This window comes from Parasteatoda tepidariorum, chromosome 6 (assembly GCF_982258835.1).
Source record: "Parasteatoda tepidariorum strain Cologne lab strain chromosome 6, Ptep-v5.0, whole genome shotgun sequence".
Taxonomy (NCBI): domain Eukaryota; kingdom Metazoa; phylum Arthropoda; class Arachnida; order Araneae; family Theridiidae; genus Parasteatoda; species Parasteatoda tepidariorum.
Genome location: NC_141760.1, coordinates 14,303,674 through 14,319,882, shown reverse-complemented (window position 1 = coordinate 14,319,882; position 16,209 = coordinate 14,303,674). Strand labels below are relative to the sequence as shown.

Genomic DNA, 16,209 nt, shown 5'->3' with positions numbered 1-16,209 from the left:
TAAGGAATATCCTGTGACGTGTCTCAGAATATACCGAGACAGTTTTTGAACGTCATGACGCTTATTTATAAAGTAGCGATTCATTTAAATTTAAAATATTTTTTTAACTGCCAATTTAGATTAAAGAAAAGAATGCATCGATAATTTCATATATTTGAAGGAGATGGAAGGTCCGAGTGCAATTTTAGTGAGTAAATGAGCTTATGCCTTGCCATCATTTCTTTTTCTCAGAGCTTTCAATAGAAGTAATCTAAAAAATTCCTAAAACTTATTTATGGCATACATACGTGCATGGCATTCCCAACAATACAAGTCTCACCATAATGTCCCTTCGTCCACTCTACTTTTTAATTTATATTAAATGATCACTTTATTTAAATGTATTGTGTTGGTAAATGTATATTCGCTTTATTTACATGTATGGCGGATACGAGCATTTTCCTAATTCAAGATAAATGTTACCCCATTAAAGACCAGCCACAAAAAGTGGCTCATCTGTGTAAAAAAAAAATACTTGTAGTACATATTTATTTATGCTAAGTAGATATTTCTTTCTGCAACTTACTATATTAGCTTCAGAAGCCACGTGCTTTGATCTCAATAAAAAAATAAAAAGTAGACACAAATTTACTTTGAACTAACAAGCATGCGTTTTAATTTAGTTTGAAGTTAATAAAATATTTCATTTTTAATTTTTGGTTTATTTTTAAAATATCACCGTTCGCAATTTTATAATTGCATATTTTTCATTAAATTGCCAATATTCCTGGTAGTTAAAATAAATTGACTACCATTTCAAATGCTTCCCAAGACACTGCGATCTCTGAGAATGTACTATATCTGCATTTGTGAATAAGGATTCTCGTGTTGGAATAATAACTGAATTTCATAAATGCTTTCCACTATCATAGATTTCTTTTAAAAGGGGTATCAAAACTGTTTTCTCATTCTATTTTTTATTTACCAATAACTTCTTCATTACCTCGGTCCAAATATGTGAACCTTCACTTCTTAAAACACGCTATTAGAAAATTTATAGTTTTACCTTCACTGAGACAAATTCGTGGATATTTATGCTTTCTGGGGATTCCGCAATCGACGAAGAATGTGTAAGTTATTTGAGTAGAGTTCCGCATAAACAGATGTGATTTTCGAAAAATGACACCAAATCCATGTGCTCGAAAGTATAACTAATTTTAAATATTATATAATTTAGTTATTCAGAAAATAAGTTTTTTTCTTTTGACTTAGAAGTTCTAGGATCAATATGAAGCTTTTGAATTTATATTTATTTTTAAAAATAATACAGTCAAGAACATGCAGGTCCACATACATGTACCATGGTATGATTTATAACAGCGTAGTAGTGAACTGAAATCTCATAATATTATGAGTATTCAATTTTATATCTATTTAGATATATTTTTATGTGTAGTTTAATTAATTGTTTTACATTAAGGTACATACATATATCTAATGAGTTTTACTTTTTGTGTGTGTGTGTGTTTTATAATTATGAAATTTTACCCTCGAGTATTATTATTTTTTATAGTTAATCTTTGAGACTCCCGGTGGCTGAATGGTAGCGCTTCGTCCTCCCATGCCACAGGTACTGGGTTCGATCCTCGGGCCGGGCAAGAAACTCAGCCTTTCATCCCTTCAGTGGGTCGATAAATGAGTACCAAGCATGCTTGGTAACCAAACACTGGGGGTACAGCGTTCGGCTGACCACTTGACTGGAACATCTGCTCCTGCACCCCAGAGTCCAAGGTCAAGAAAAGTGAGATGGGCACAGTAGGCCTTGGCCCTCTATGGGCTGTCGTGCCACTGAGTTTATTTATTTATTTATTTTTTTTAAAGTTAATGTTTGATTCTTTTCAATAATTATTTATTTTGCGCGGTTTTGCATAGTTAAAATAGTTTGGAAACTGAGATTTCATCCAATTATGCCCTGGTATTGCATGTAGTATTGCGTTTCATTGTAAAAATAACTTCGAAATTTTTTTAAAAAAATATTCTAAATAATTATTATATCTATTCATCATTGTATTTAAATAGTCCGTAATATAACTATATGCATGCTTGTTCTTACTTTAAGTAGAATTTAACATTTGAAATATTTATATTCTTCTACTGAGGTCCACGTATGTATACCTAAAATTATTAGCACCCTGGCAGTATAATTCCTATTTTGTTTATCTTATAACTTATGGCAGTAAAATAAAAATTTGGACTATAAAATTTTTTTTTAATATTCTTTAATACTTCAGCAGTGGAAAGGATATGTTATTCATACAAAACTTTTCAAACCAAGATAGTCGCCCTCGCGTCACATAGAGGTTTCTTCATTGGACGGTGTGATATTTTTGTAAAATAACATTTCAATATTAATAAAGATCGACTAAACAACATTCTTAAACTTTGAACGCTATATCACGAGAGATATTCTTCATGGCAAATTATCTGCATAAATATTTTAAAGTTTAGAGAACGCCGAGATAGTCTAGTTGGTAGGATGTTGGACTCGTGTTCGTAAGAACTAGAATTCGAATCCTGTTGGTCGGAGAATATTCCTATATTAAATGGAGACTGTTAAATCTGTCAGTCACAAATTCCCATTAGAAACCTGATGGCTCTGGAGATGAGATAAAGCGTTCACCTTCCAATGAGGTGAACAGGGTTCGAATCCCAGCTATGACTGGCCGATATGAAATCCGCATCCTGCTCGCACCGACTATAGTGCTGACGTAAAATATCCTTAGTGGTAGACGGATCATGGGTTAGAGATCCCTTGTCATCAGGCTAACTGTGGTAGATTTTCTTACTTTCCCCTACATGTAACTCTGGTTAATTCCCTCAAAAAGTCTTCCAAGAAGGCACAGTTTTCTAAATACTCGATCCAGGAGTTCCCTTTGTTTTCTGGACTGAGTTCAAAATTCAAAGGCTACGGAGTAGAACATTAGTTGTTGCAAACTCAAAATTGGGTCGGCTGTACAACGGCGGTTATAAAATAAAATAAAATACCTTTAGGGGCCCTAAATAGTAGATTGATCTTTTTCTGGTTCAGGTCCAAATTACGGTCTGTGTATGAATGAATGTAGTTTGATTGGGTCCCCTGTGTAAAACGGGGTGTGACGTGTGTGTGGCTTAAGTCATATTATTAGCCATTGGCTCCGCTGAAAAACACGAAAAGCACCCTCTCTGCCTTAAAAATTCATTTGATTTCAAGGAGGCTGCTGGTAGTGGCATAAGTAACAAAAATTTAGAGAAAAGTGAATTCAGATAAGCCTAAAATTAAGAAGTTTGAAATGCAGAAAAAAAGGTTCTTTTATTTTGTTTCTTCAACATATGTAAATGTAAACAAAATGTGACAGGATTGCTTAGGATAACGCGGCGTCTAAGTTACAGTGCAATAATTTGTTTCCATTTTGATAACATTTATCCAGCATTTTAAACTTTGTGGCTTACTCTGTGTTTACCTGAATTCACTTTTTTCTAAATTTGAAATTTTGAACTATCAATGGAGCTGAAAGAGAATTTGCCATGAACAGTTTCTCTCACGGGTACTCTTAAGAATTGTGAGAAATTTAAGAGTCTTATTATTGGATTGAACTCCATTTTGGAAACCCGCATGACAGAACCTGAGCTTATGTTGCTGTTTCTAATGCGACTTACCAATATCAGCAGGCCTGCTTGGTGAAACTAAGCGAATTTAAGGCTGAGGGCGCATTTCTTGTTTTTACAGTGGCATCATCTATGGCCAAGAATACGACCTCATATACACTCGCATCTCAGCCCGTTTATAAGACGGACCTGAACCAGGGAACGAACAATCTACCACTCAGTACCACCAGAGACCAGAGGAAAAATTTACCTGAGCTTATTATGTTACTTACCTTCGTCCTAAAAAAACTTGAAAAGTTGCCAATTTTTATGTTGTTTTAAAAAATTTTGAATACTCTTAGTCGTCACTTATTTAGTCGCCCGTGCCAACACTGCAGTTATCAAATTTTGTTACGAAAAAAAAAAGAACTTTAACTATTTTCTTAAATTATGAACGTTGTATTAGTTAATAATCAGTTATGTTTGATGATGCATAACAATCAAAATTAATTAACTATATTTTGAGAATATTTTGTCTTTAATAAAATTTGAATAATAAAAATACTTATTCAAATGCTTTTAATTACACTTAATTAAGTTAAGATATGAAACAAATTTCTTGTACGAAAATCGATACTTTTTAAAGAGATTGTAAATCTATAAAACAAATTTCGTTTTTTTCTTTAAATTTTGATGCATGAAATCTATTTTTTTATTTGTTAGCCACACATGTACAAAATAATTAAATTTTAATAATAATAATTTAATAACAATTAATTAATAAAATAATTTTTTTTAAATTAATGACGAAGATAACGATTTAAGAAACCTAGCTAAGCATATCCAATTAAAAAAGAACCTTTAACACTGCAAAATGTTTAAAATAGTTTCAATTTTTGAACAAAGTTACTTTTTTTTTTTACATTAGTAACACCAATTTTTGTTAAAACTAATGTTACTAAAAAAGGTTTTTAAAATATGTATTAACAAAGATAAACAATTAAATTTAAAACTTTCCTAAAATTAAAAAAAAAAAAAATTCTGATTTAATAAGATAATTTCATGCAACATTCACGCTTAAACATAATTTGTGATCAAAGCATTTTAATATTTAAAATTATTTTTAAAAAAATTGTTGCGCACGGTGCTATTTTTAATTAAAGATTATCTCACTAAATTTTCAATATATTTTCATGAAATTTTACATATTAAATATCTTTAACATCTTTAGTTTGCACAAAAATAATTAAGTTTTCAGCATATACACAATTAAATATTAATAATGAAAAAAAATCATTTTTACAATTTTAATGATCCGCTGACCCCTAGAGATAATTTTTTTTCTTCTTTTTTTTAATCAATGACCCAACTTAATAGAAAACTTCTCGTATTTTAGTTCGATTGGACGCCGCCAGGTAGAAATATGATATTCATGTCATACTGAATTCCCAGTGACCTATAGAATTTGGTTAAAGGGAAAATAGAAGAAAAAAAAGAAGAGAGATTGGAGCTTGCGAGAGGAGAGAGAGAGAGTAAAAGAGAATTTTTCCAACCATTCTAGAAAAGGCTGGTGTTCGGTCTTTTCTTTTTTTTCCTCGTGTCGGCTGGTTCATTCAGAAAACTTCATTCTCATCGGTTGAAAAGTGCGAAAAGGAACAATAGTGGTTTTGCAAACACCGTGTCTTGATTCGAAATTCGTGAGATAATATTATCATTTGCGTATAGAATATAATGTTATCTGAAATTCATTCGCTTTTATCTGTCCCTGGTGCAGTCCTTTCCGAAATTACGCCGGCTAAGGCAGGGGCAGATTTTTAATCTATTTGTTTCCGAGGTGAGTGCATTTTTTATCTTATTAGTATTTTATTTTGAAATTAAATTTTAAAGGGCTTTTATACTGTATAAAAATTTATTCTGGACACTGGATTGATTGCATTTTGTGTACTACTACTAAATTATGCTTAGCGTTGCCAGTTTTCGTAAATAAGTACGGATATTTTATTTCACGTTGCCATCTCCTCATTTGTAACTTTCGTGGAATGTAAGGAAGCTATATTGAATCGGAGAAATGTAATTGACTATGTGACTACGCTTCCACAGCCTTTACATTATTCCTAGTAGAAATTATAATAATAAATGTTGTTTTTTAATAATAGTTAATTTTAATTATAAGCATGATTAAACAAAAAAATTATAAATAAATAAATGTAATTAAAAATACATAATTTTTAGGTTTATTTTGGTTCATATTTTAGATATATATAACGTAAAGTATTTAATCGTGTCATTAAGTTTAGTACTGCCAGATTTTATAATCAAGTATACAAATTTTGCGTTTTGTATTATTAAATAAGATATTTATTTGGATCGAAGAATTGTTGTTGAATGTGCGTACAATAATTTTTGATAATTTATTTTTATGTTATCGTATCTTTTACATGAGTACAAATATTAAATTTGATTAAAACAATTTTTTTAACCAATAATTATAATTATAAATATGATTGCAATTATTTATAATTATAAATAATTTAGTATGAGTACTATTGCATAAATTTTTTTTAGGTATTTTCATTTTCAAAAGTTACCAAAATGATAGTGGTTTTATAGACTGTCGAAAAGTATTACATTAATAATATTACATTAATCAAAAATGAAAAAGTATACATTTACCATATTTATTGCTTTACTGCTTTAGCATGCAGATAGATTTTTAAGTTACATCAAAAATAATCGACTCATGGAATCGATTTTACATTCATATTTTTTAAAGAAATTTACTTAAGCATTTTTTAATCAAAATAAAATTTTATTTTTCATAAAAAAATTAAATTTTTACCAAATTATTTGCCAAATATATTACAAGTCACTAATTATTTATAATTATGAAATTGAAAAACTGATATATGGTTACAACATTATTTGTGTAAAAATTTTGTTATTCGCTCCTAAGACAAGAATTGCGTTCACATTAAAAAGGTGAAACGGTACTTATCGGTTATAGGATTTATATGTTGGCGACTGTTTTTCCGAGTTGTCGCCAACACGTTATAGCACCGGTTAAACGGTATCTAATTAATTATAAATGCTTCTTTGATTCCAAAAACTTTAATTTGAAACTTTTTCTCCATGTACTTGCACAATTTACAACATATCTTTTGAATTTTTAATATTTGTGTCAGTAATAAGTTAATTATTTTCCGTAAACCTGGTATAAGCAAAGCCTTCTAGGGTTTTTTAGGGTAACCGTTAGAGTATTAAATAAAGTTCCCACTTACATAGGCACAATTTCTTCAACAATTTCAAACAAATATAACTATATTTTCTAATTATTTTCTTTAAAAAAAATTTAATTTTTGTGTTAAGACTTATTATCAAAAGTTATTAATATCCAGAGCTACAAATCCTGACGTTTTCTCCCTTTCCATTACTTAATCAATTAATCCCCGATAATTATAACCAGCCACAGGGCGACTAAATGTAATAAATGGCGATTAAAAAATTGTCTGAAAATCGCCACATATTTCGTCTAAAATACATACCTAGTGAATTTTATTTTTAAAAAAAAGGGAAATAAATATGGATTTAATAAAATATTTTATAATATGTAAATATGACTTTATTTAACGCTTGATTTTTAAAATTTTCTCCATTTTAAAACTTAATCTTGTAGCGTTTACTGTATTTCGGGAAATGCTTTATATTATTAATATCAACAGTTTTTTTTTTCGTTTAAAATGCTCTGTTCTTAAAAAAGGAGACCACGTGTTTTGAGAAGTGGCCATTGTCAAAAATGATACAACAGCTCATTGGCTAGTAACAAAATTTTCAATTTTGCTCTATACCCTGGATCAATGTCCCGTTTTTTTCAACCTTTGCGTCAGCGCTGCAGATCACAATAAAATCAGTATTATAACTGGTTTCTAAGATTGTTTTATCACAGTTTGCTTCTTTTTTTTTTTTTTTTTTTTTTTGTTAGATTGAATCAGTTCCAGTAGCGAACACAGATTTATGTGCGAACCCCCTCCCCCCACTCGCAAGGTTTATAAGCGCGTTTATAAGGTTCATAGGGCGCTATTATAAACACAAATTTTTTAAAGTTAACACAAATTTTTTAAAGTAAACACACATTTTTTAAAGTTATAATATAAAGCAGAATCACCGTGTAAATTCTTTTTTCAAAAAAAAACATTTTATTTTAATTTTATTTTAATAATTATTTATAAAGAATTAATAATTTCGATGGAAAGTCGGGATTTAGATAAAGCAAGTTTTTTAAATGAAGGTCTACTTTATTCAGACATGTTGGCGGAAATTATGGTAATTTTAATATAATCATCTGTGTTTCAGACACAATACTTTTTATCAGTCAATTTAGTAATATATTTGCATAAAATTTAATTTTTTTAAAAATTTAAACTCATATAAGACTGAAAAATACCAAACTGATACTTTTCAAAATAAAAATATCTCAATTTTGTCAAAAAATAGATTTACCTGAAGAAAAAAAACAGAAATATTTGGAAAAAGTGATGTTTTTTTTATTACACAATGTAGCAAAAAAATTGTTATTTAAAATAAATTAACTGTAATGTTCTTGAATGAAAGTAAAAAATAAAATATAGATAAATATATTTTATAGAGCAAGATAAATGCAAATTACATATTTGAATTAAAGAAATTGTATTAGGTCTAAAATGATTGATTTCAAATGAAACAAACGCTTTTTAGCTTCAAATAAGATTCAACATTCAGTTCGCATTCAGTTCAGTACATTTTTAACTTTTATTATAACAGGAATTTATATTTAGTGAATTATAAGAGATTTTATGAATGATAAATCTTAAAATAGTATTTTTAGCACTTTTTTAAGCTACAAGAAATTCGAAACAAAGATCAAAAACCATAAGCAGTTTAAAAACCCAGCTTTGAATTTCGCGTTTTGTAATAATATGACATTAAAAATACCAATATTTAAAAAAAAAAAAAAACAGCAAAAAATCAGTAGTAACAACTGCAAAAAAATTAATAAATAAAATAAAAATAAATAAGTGAAACAATTTAAAAATAACATGGATTGCCGATGGAATCGGCACAAATGAAGCACGTGAATAAAATGCCTGTTCCGAAAATTTCTAGTCGTTATAATACCGGATTAGAATTATCAGGCTTTTTGAAAAAAAAAAAAAGCTTAACAATAACTGGTGTAAGAACGATAAAAAAAAATCTCTTAGATTTACAATAGACACAAATATAAATGCACGATTCGAATGTCATTTTAATCTATTTTAAAAATATCGATAATTTCAAAACCACATATGGAAACGCGTTGTAATAAAGTGCTTAACGATAGAAAAATAGCCACTTGGATTAACGATAAACTTGACACAATTAAAGCAAGTTACACGTGATTGTGATTTGCACGATTCGAAAGTCGCGAGTTGTTTGTCATAATATCGTGTGAAAAAGACTGGGATTTTGAGAAATACGCTGAAATCCGACGATAATCTCTGAAAACGTGATCGACCAGTTACTTGAATTAACTATGAAATGGACACAACTTAAAAGCTTCAAAAGTGATTGCCAAAATTAGAAATTCCCGCTTCATAATTTTTTGTCATAGGTTTGGCGCGTTAAAAACTAAAATGCCCAATTCAAAATTTCAGATTTTTTTTTTCATTATCTTTTAATTCTGTCATTTAAAAAAAAAATTAAGTGTGGGTGCACCCCAACAAATAGTGCAGTATTTCTAGATATCACTTCCTACATCAGAAAGAAGTTTGCGCACACTGTTTAAAAAGTGAACCAGTTGTGCACATGAACCCTAATTCTATTTTAAAAGTACTGGAGAGAAATTTATCATATATATTTGAGAACGGAATCTGTATTGGTTGACAAGTAAATAAAACAAATCAATTATATTCATAAATTAAACAAATTTTTAGACATATATTAGCTACCACTTTCTTATTCTTACTAGATTTTGTATTAAATGGCTCTTTCGTAAACTGGTTTACCTTCATAATGGTCAGATCAGACTACTTAAGAGAAACCGTGTGGAGGCTTCCAGTTATAGGAGACGTTGGCACACCCCCTCGAACGGATTATTGTTTAAAATTTAAATATTTTAGAAACAAAATTAATGCAAAACATTTACCGATAATTATTATTTGTCACTTTTTCATAAAAATAAAAATTTATATTAAATACATATTTAGAAATCGAGAATTTGATGAGTGCATTTTAACTAGAACAGTCAATATTCCTAAAATTTGTACAAAAATCGTGAATTGTATGTTATATTATTCTTTAAGATTTTAACTTTTCTTTACTGCAGTATAATTTTGTGAGAGAAATATTTGAAATTTGGCAATTATTGTTAAACCATTAAGAGATTAACAGCCGTATAACAATAAACTTCTCGAATTTGAAAATATTAGAGACGGGTTACAATAGCTTCGAGTTGCGGCAGACAAACCCATTGTCTTTAAATCTTATTCGATTTGAGACCTAAGATGCTGATTTTAAAATGTACAGGTGAATTTATGTTCCAACTTTTGTAAATTATCATATTTTACATTGTAGCCCTTTATTTATGATTTTATTATCTTTGCGTTACAAATAAAGCATTATGATCCTTAAAACTTCCGCGTATCTTTTATTTTATTTAAACTTTGTTGATTACATTCAAGGTAAGAGGAAGAAGACTCATACATATTTACGCACAAAAACTGAGTTGAAAATTGAAACTTTTTTTTACAATCTGTTGGCATAACCTTCACTTTTTTGTAATTTGTTTTTAATGACATTGTCTCATTCAATAGTTTTTACAAAAGAAAAAAATCAAGGTAAATTTAATTTGTGATTAGAGATTGTAACCTTTTTATGGTCCGAGATGTTTTTACACACACACACATATATATATACTTTTATCTATTGCGACTACATTTTGCATCATTCAGTTATTTTTATTTATTTTTACCGTCAAAAGATGTTTTCCAAAGAATTAAAACGAAGAAAAAAATTGTTTTGTGATAATTGAGGAGCTTAGTGGACGAAGCTGGTAAGGGACACTTTAAAACTGGTTACAATGGGGATAAGGAGAGAAAAAAATTAATATCGGAATTATTTTATTATAGATTTATTTGTAACCAGGGCGAATAATTCTTTGCCTCAATTTATTTACCACTACCTTATTTAAAATAAAATAAAAAATAATGCAAGCATATTCAAAATTAACGTGGATAATTTATGTTAAATTAAAATGAAAGTAAAAACAATTATGTTATGTTAAACATACCCATATTGATACGACAACTTTACGTTATTTCCCTTGATTAGTAAATACCTCTGAAAATGTCACTAACCTGCTTCATCCACCACTAAACTTTTCAATTGTTATTCGTAGCCTGCTTTATATTCTGACATGTTACATCATTAAAAAAATGGTTATTTTATTTTTCATATACTTTGTATACTTTCTGAAAATATTTATTTATTTATTTATTGAAGGCATTTTCTAATTCACTAACTTTAAAGAAAAAAAAATCAATGCAAATTTAATTTATAATACATTTAGTTGCCTTTAATCTCTTATGTGTCCGACATAATGCAACTCGACAAAAATTGGTCTTTTTAATATTTTTACTTCTAAATTACACAGACATTGCGCAATGTAGTAAATATTATATAATTTAGTTATTCTGAAAATAATTTTTTTCTTTTGACTCGCTAAATTTATATTATAATTTATATAAAATTTTAATTTTAATTAAAAGTTAATTAAAATTTATATTAAATTTTAATTTTAATTAGCTTAAAATTTATATTACTTAATATTTAAAAATAATACAGTCAAGAACATCGCGGTCCACGTATGTATACCATGGTATGATTTATGACAGCGTAGTAGTCAAATCAAATCGCATAGTATTATGAGTATTTAATTTTTATATCCATTTAGTAATATTTATAAATGTATTTTAATTACATAAAAAATAAAATGAATCAATTGTTTTATATTAAAGGGCATACATACATTTAATAACTTTAATTTCTTATGTTTTTCTTCTCAATAATTTTGAAATGTATTAAATGCCCGAAGGTATTAAACATCTTTTTTATAGTTAATGTTAGATTATTTCCAATAATTATTTATTTTGCTTGGTTTGCATTTTTAAAATAGTTCAAATTGAGATTTATTGCAGTATTGCATTGTACTTAATTAAAACTTCGTATTATATAAAAAATATTTTTTTTCTAAATAATTATTATATCTATTCATCATTGTATTTAAATAGTTTATTATATAACAATATGCATGTTTGTTCTTACTTTATGTAAAATTTAACATTTGAATATTTATATTCTTTTACTTAGTTAAAAGCTGAGGGCCACGTATGTATACTTAAAAGTATTAGTCATTCACTGTAACATATATACTATATTGTATACTTCAGTAGTGAAGCGGTTAAAGATTAATGTATGTTTACCTTGCATAATATTACACAATACCTTACATAATATACAAGATTACGTAATATACATAATATACGACACATCACCTTACATAATATACAAGAGTTATCACTTCATTGTAATCTATATAATAAGGGTGTTTGTGGATTATAAACACAGTTTTCAAATTAGCGCTTTTACATGCTAAGAATACAAACTATAATTTATTTATTAAAATTATTTGGAGTAGTTATAATTTCTACGTAATAGTTCCTACAAAACAGTATTCATACAATGAAATGTTTTTTTTTTTATTTTTGAGTAACTTTAAACTCATAACTTTCAACAAATTTAATTTTTAGGATTTTTTTATATGTATAATTGTGCTGTTATTATTAAAAATTTCATTTTTTTCTGATTTGAAGCTTAGTTGCTTTATAAAGGATAAGGCTTTAAATTAAAGGGTTAAAATAATTTTAAAAAATCGCGTTTCTTAATGTGAAATTTCAGCATATTGTATTACAATAAGAGTTTAAAATTAGAAAAAAAATGAAGGAAGAAAAAACTAGATAAGTGACAAAGATAACTGCATTCCGAGAAATATTAATAAAATAATATTTCATCGTAAAAGATCATTCGAAAAGTCCATCTACAAACATTCTAATTTTTTTATCGAAATCACATTTTATTTAAAGATAATACATTTCTTTTCACGATCATAATATTTTACATTTATTTATATAAAAAAGAAGGAAAAAGAACGTATTCAGGCAAACTTTATCCAAATATGAAATATATTCCAAAAATTGAATCCTTTACCTACCACTCTTTCTAGTTAATTCAATCGCTTCCTGAATACTTCAATAGGAAATAAACTTTGAGAAGGACACACATAATAGCAAATAAAAATAAAATAATCTTTCATTTTTTATTCTTTTTTTAATGGTGGATCTGCTTATTTCCTCACCTGTACAATGAACAGAAAGAAAGGGGGGAAAGTTGTTAGATGGCTTTTGGCAACACGCACAACTTATTTTGTTCTTTTTTATGACATTAGCACGTTTTCCTTCGTTTTTTTTTTTTTCTTCTTCTTTTTTCTCTCTCCTCTTTTTGTTGTCTTGTTCTTCTTTAAATGATTCTTAGTTGTCAATTAAGAAATATTCCTCGTTAAGGGTTTGTTTTACAAAGGGAAAATGTCACTCTTCATTTCATATATGCTGAGTTACCAGGAATCGGAAATATTTCATATCATTTATAAAAGTGATAATGAGATAAATCTGTGTATTAGAGGTAAAAGGTGAAACAGTTGAACGATTATTCCACACTTTTTTATTTTAATGTTGCCCTGGTTGATTTCTTTAATTTGCTCTATTAATTTTGTAAAATATGGTCATAAGGCTTTCAGCGTCCGAAACACAGAAATATTGATTTTGAAAAAAAGCAAAACTCCAATTTTTTTCTGTTATATTCATATATCATTTAAAAGGTTAAATGTTTATTTAATAATTCTTTTATTGTTTCTTCACAATTTTCACTATTGCTTTGTAAAAATATTGGGCACACCATTTCCTCTGGTACAGAGAAATGTTTATTTAAGACATGTGAAAATCCGCTTATCTTCTATTATATTTTAGGGTTAAATATTTTTTTAATGATTCTTAGATTTGTTTCCTTAAATTTTGCACTATTATTGCATTAATTTAGTAATAAAAGCGCATAATGTTTCTTGCCATCGATATACAGAATTTTATATTTTTGTAATAGAAAAATCCAATTACTTTATTAGCATTGTATTTATATAATTTTAAAGCTCGAACTCTTATGTAATGCTTCTTTTATATGCTTCCTTAAATTTTGGACCATTGAATTAATTTCGTAAAAAATCGGATTTAATTACTTTTTTCTCCGATGAACAGATTCTTGAAGAAATGCAAAAATCGAATTATTTCTATTAAAGTTTTATAATTTTAAATTCTGAACGTTTTTGTAATGATATATCTTATATTTTACACAATTGCTTTACTTTCGTTAAAAAAAAAGTAGGTATAAGGCGCTTAGCTTCCACTAAACAAAAATGTTTTTTTCCCTTTTTTTTCTTCTTTTTAAAATGCAGAATACGGGTTAGTTCCCTCAATAAGTCTTCTACGAAGGCAAATTTTTCCAAATACTCGATCTAGGAGTTTCTTTGTCTTCTGGATTGGGTTCAAAATTACAAGGCTACGGAGTTGAACACTAGCAGTCGTAAACCCAAAAATTGGGTCAACTATTCTACGACGGTTATAAATAAATTGCTTTAACTATTAATTACGGTTAAAAAATAATTACGGTTATAAATTACAACGGTTATAAATACGGTTATAAATACGGTTATAAATTAATTACTTTAATTATATATATTTATATAATTATAGTAATTTAAATATTATGAAAGAAAATGGTTTTTTGTATTTGTGGGGAAGAGAAAAGTAGATCTTACTTTTGACTTTGCCTTCGTATATGTTTTTTATAGTGTATAATAAAGCAATTCAAATGCAATTGATAGAAGTTATTAATTTTTAAAAGCATATCGATGGAGATAATATGTATGTTGAAAACTTCATATATCTTTAAGTAGTAATTTTCGCCCAATTTTAATTTTAACAAAATCATTTAATCGTATATGAAAGAAACTACAATCTTGGTAAGTTTATTTTTTTATCTGTGACAATTTCCATTGTTAGTCTGCTATCTGAGTACTATTTCATTTCGGCAAGTGTTGCGAATTTCGATTTTTTCTTTTTGTTTTTGTATTTTTCCTATTAACGACATCCATTTCCCGGTTGTTATCAATCAGCGTTTATTACAATAATAATAATAATGATAATAAAAATACATTGAAGGGTTAAATAATTTTCGAATTTGATATTTCACGAAAATAATTTATTTTTGTTTTGATTTTTAAATAGTTGGATTTTTAAAGTTATTTTCAAACAAAAACATTATAATAATAAATTATACAGTAAATGTGAAGAGAAGGGAAAAACAACTGTTTCTTTAAAAATTGTGATAAAATTACCAAATCGTTTTTTGTTATTTATTTTCTAGATTTTCGTTCCTCATAATAATTTTTAAGATATATGTTTCTGGTAATATAAAAAAGAAATCTTTAAGGATTTTAAAGAAATTTAAAAATAAAATGTTTAAAAAAATACTTTTCGTAAAGTTGAAAAAACATTGTACTCGCAAAAATAAAATTGTTTTGTATTGATTATAGGTACGAAAGTAAAGTAAATTGATAGAATCTATTGCACATAATGCAATAAAAAAATTCCATAAATAAATTGACTTAAAAATCAACAAGTAGTGTTTTTCGAACAATTTTATGTATTCTTGGGCAAGGACATAATAAAATACTATAAATATCTATTTTATACAAATGCGTACAGTTGTCCTTATTCTATTAGCACAGATTATACACATTATTCTGCACTTTGTATGTTGGTCTTTAAAGATATAAACAAACGAACGTGACTGTAAATCTCGAAAAAAAATACATAAAAAAGTAATTCTTCAACCGCAACCTTTCACCTCATTTCCTTTTCTTTCAATTGGAATTACCTTTCTTATATAACCTACTCGGTATAACTCAAAATAAATTCAGATGAAAAAAATCGTCAAAAACAAGTTATCGTTTGATATTTTCATATAACAGTAAGATAAGAACTTTTAACTGTGTTTACTGAACGAATACTTTTAGAACCGAACCGTGATTGTCATAATTATTCTGTTCGTAAAGGTCCTTGGTTTTTTATTTATTTTTTTTTTTTATTTAATTTTATTTTGATTTATTGATTTATTTATTGCTTTATGGCTTAGAATTTTAAAATCAAAGGTAGATACTGTAACTTCAACCTTGAATCTTTGAGAAGTGTGATACGCTATCTTAATGAACAAAGAAAAAATAAATTAAATATAAATGTATATTCAGTTGTAAGAAATGACGCTAATTTTGAGTAATTTTAATTTAATCGTAAATTGAATTGTAAATATTTAGATGTCATTTTTGTAATTCATACACTATTTTCCGTTCTAAAAAAATAGTTTCGAATTATTTTTTGCGATTTCTGTGGTTGAATCATTCCTTAATTAGAAAAATAAATCACGAACAAA

General features: G+C 27.3%; 1 protein-coding gene across 4 annotated transcripts in view; it reads left to right on the top strand.

The window, feature by feature from the left end:
- The first annotated feature begins 5,100 nt into the window (after positions 1–5,100).
- LOC107452712 (transcription factor E3) overlaps positions 5,101–16,209 on the top strand; it is a 112,348-nt gene continuing 101,239 nt past the window's right edge. For 2 of the 4 annotated variants that reach the window (XM_016069279.5, XM_016069277.4), the window contains exon 1: positions 5,101–5,437. The gene's annotated coding sequence lies outside the window, so the exon portion shown is untranslated. The remainder of the gene's footprint in view (positions 5,438–16,209) is intronic. The other 2 variants (XM_087166578.1, XM_071178981.2) reach the window with 2 other exon arrangements.